Below are 4,152 nucleotides of genomic sequence, written 5' to 3' on the forward strand. Positions count from 1 at the left end.
GAAGCAAGCACCAAAAGTGTCATGCCTCTAATGGAATCACACCCAAGCTAGCAATATAATAAATTAGGATAAAGGAGGGAAATTTTCGTCTAAGGCTTGTGGAGGGATAACATGGACGAAAACAAGGGCTAGGGGCCTCCTTATATAGTTGAAGAAAACTTGGTGCCAAAGCTAGGGTAAAATGGATATGCCCTAGATCCTTTGCTTGGTGACCAAGCAGCCTAATACCCCTTGTCCAAGGGGCCTTGGACGAAATTTCCTAAGGTTTCCCTAGAGATTCTCGTCCACCTCTTTCAAGAGGTTCTAGAGTCTTCATTTCTCAACTATTAATAAATAACAAAACAGTCCATGTACTTTTAATTAATTCAATTAATCCCAAAATTAATTCTAATTAATTTCTAATTAATTATTAATTAAATAATATGATTTCTAATTAATATATTATTTTCATAATATATTAATAAACCATTTATTTAATTTATTATTCACATAATAAATTAATCTCTCTCTCTTAAATCATCTTGTCCAATTGCTAGGTTTGAGGGCAGCCCAAAAGGATTGTGCTACTATCAATTCAAGTACATACCAATTTTAGTTATGGTCTTAGACACCTAATCCAACAGTCTCTCACTTAGATAAGTCTATAAAAATAATTGCCAGTATAACTTCTGAATAGATCAACAAATTGTATCTTCCAAAAGCCACTGTCGAACTCTGACCCAGTCAGTTATCTGTCCTAAGATAAGTGATCATATAATCCTCCTTTCTCCAAGATATCATTCGAACATGAGACATGAAATAGAATCAATCTCATTGTCCAATACTTTGTTTCCCGATTTCTGATTTGTAATGACATTGAACTTCTAGTTGAACTCATCAATTTAGTCATGGCCAGACCCGACACTATAAGTCAACACCAAATCACCGATGGGCCCAAAGATATCGCTTTTCCTGTTAAGGCAAAAGGAACGCATAAACTTTAACCTATATGCTTGCACCATTTACTCATCAAATTATGCACAACAATACATTTTATACCATCAAGTTACTGATGCATTTACGCATTATCAATGCACAACCGACTTGTAAAGTACAACTCATATATCTCCGTTTTAAGATTATAACATGTTATCGTCTCAAAATTACTCGTGATAAATTCCATGAAGTAATTCTCTGAGCGTGGGTTAATCCAATACTTATATCTCCATTTCTAAGTAATCATCAACGTTACAACAATACTATTGCCATGTCTAACTCCTTATACAATCTACAATCCATTTCATGACAGTCTTAATCTACTATTTCTAAAAGTATAAACGACTATGGATTACATTTACTTTGTTACAAGTTTCAAAATAACTCTCTATTATTTAATCACCAAAAGTCAATTACATTTACTTTGTTACAAGTTTCAAAATAACTATCTAACTACTACAACTAATATCATCTCTCACACCCATGCTCCTGGCATGCTGAATGTGCTTAGCCCTGCTCAGACCCTTTGTGAGTGGATCTGCAGGATTTCAGATGATATTCTCTTCACAGTGAGGTGACCTTCTTTTACTCTATGTCTAATGAAATTGCACTTTTTGTCGATATGTCTTGATCTTCCATGATCTCTTGGTGCCTTTGTCAAGGCAACCTCCCCTTCATTATCACATAAAAGTTCTATCAACTCATTAATGGTTGGAACAACTCCAAGATCACTGATGAAGTTCTTCAATCAAATTGCTCCATTCGATGCTTTTCTTGTCGCTATGTACTCTGATTCACAGGTAGAATCAGCCACTGTCTCTTGCTTGAAAATTTTGCAAGTAACTGCTCCTCCATTTAAGGAAAACACCCATCCAGATTGAGGTCGGAAGTGATATCTATCTGTTTGAAAGCTGGCTTCGCTATACCTAGTTACTCTCAATGTATCACTTCCACCAAGTACTAGGAACCAGTCCTTAGTCCTACGCAGATACTTGAGAATATTCTTAACTACTATCCAATGAGCTTTACCTAGATTTCCCTGATAATGACTGACCATGCTCAAAGCAAAGGACACGTCAGGGCGAGTACATGTCATAACATACATGATAGATCCAACGGTGGAAGCGTATGGAATACTACTCATTTCTGCTATCTTTGCATCGGTACTCGGACTCTGAGTCTTACTCAGTTTGGTATTACTCTGGATGGGCAGTTCTCATTTCTTGAAATTTATATACTAAAACGTTTTAGCACCTTTTCTAAATATGTATTTTGACTAAGACTATTTAGTCTTTTACTCCTATCCCTCAGAATTCTTATCCCCATAATACAGGCAGCCTCACCTAGGTCCTTCACAGCGAAACACTTTCCAAGCCACGCCTTAACCTCTTGCAAAGTTGGAATGTCGTTTCCTATAAAAAGTATGTCATCAACATACAATACTAGGAATGTTACTATACTCCCACCAGCTTTGACATATACACATGACTCATCTTCACTTCTAGAGAAACTAAACTCCTTGACTTTCTCTTCGAAACAAAGATTCTATCTACAGGATGTTTGTTTCAATCCATAGATCAATTTCTCAAACTTACACACTCTATTAGGAAACTTTGCATAAAAAAACCCTCTGGTTGACTCATGTAAACATCCTCAGCCAATTTCCTATTAAGGAAAGTGGTTTTGACATCCATCTGCCAAATTTCATAGGCATGAAAGGCCGCTATGGCTAGCAATATCCTAATAGATTTTATCTTAGCCACCGGTGAGAAGGTCTCATCATAGTCAATCCCCGGGGTTTGAGTAAAGCCCTTTGTAACCAGTCGTGCTTTGAATGTGTATACGTTACCATCCATGTGTTGGGTTTTGTATACTACAACATCCTATGGTGCACATACAACCCCAAATACCTTGGATCTATGTTTTCAGTAATTATACATGCAAATGGTTTCCAAGGCATTAAACCTATAACTAGCATGCATTTGACATAAACCATATAAGATACTAGTTAGGGTAACATACCTTTTATGTAGCTTGAAGTCTTGATGTATTTGGCCTTAAGAGCTTAGCCCCAATAGTGTGGAAGCCTCAAATGAAGTCACAACACATGATGGACAAAGGATGAAACTTGAGAGAGAATTCATACACACCAAAACCGTCCATATCCTCCAAGAATACATTAGTGGTGATTTTGGTTATGATGTAACATATTTATATGTGGAATTCCAAAGGTCATGGGTTAACCCAAACCCATACCCATGGGTTTATGATCCATGGTTCATGTGGCCCAACTCTTTATGTATCTATACATAAACTTGGTTCAACATGAATCATAAGCCCAACACATATAAATATAACTAATTACCATAATTAGTCCCCATAGATTTAATTAGTCTCTTTTGATCACTAAATTAATTCCAAATTAACTCTTGATCAATACTAATTAAAACATATGATTTCATATTAATATATTAGAACTTATAATATATTAATAAATCATATATAACCTTCTCTCAAGAGTCCATCCTAACAAATTGTCCTGATGATATGCAACCCAAATGGACCATGCTACTCTCGGGTCGAGTACATACCAATAATAGTTATGGGCTTAGACATCTAATCCAATAGTCTCCCACTTGGATAAGTCTAAAACTATTATTGCAAGTATGACTCCAAAACCCAACTAGCAATCGTAGCTCTTAAAAACCGCTGTCGAACTCTGACCTAGTCAAATGACGTGTCCATTAGATAAGGGATCATATATTCCTCCATTATAGATACCATATGGACTGAGACATGGATTATAATCATACTCTCTATCCATTTGTAGTTTCCCGATTTCCGATTTATGATGACCGACTAATTGAACAAATCAAATCAGTCCAGGCCCGACCGAGCACTTACGTTTTTCATCACTAAATCATCGAGGGGCTCACAGATATCGCTTTTATCCCTCCAAGGGTAAAAGGAATGGATAAACTTCGACTCATATGCTTGTACTAACTACTTTTTGAATCATACACAAAGGCACGTTTTATAACATCAAGTTACTGATGCGTTTTCGTGCAATCAATGTATAACCAACTCATAGTCAAAAAGTCATATCTCTAGGTTTGAAGAATATAAGATATTATCGTCTCATGATCACTCGTGATAAAATCCATGAAGTGATTCAAA

Source organism: Lactuca virosa, chromosome 8 (genome assembly GCF_052849685.1).
Source record: "Lactuca virosa cultivar CGN04683 chromosome 8, Lactuca_virosa_CGN04683_v6, whole genome shotgun sequence".
In the NCBI taxonomy this organism is placed as follows: domain Eukaryota; kingdom Viridiplantae; phylum Streptophyta; class Magnoliopsida; order Asterales; family Asteraceae; genus Lactuca; species Lactuca virosa.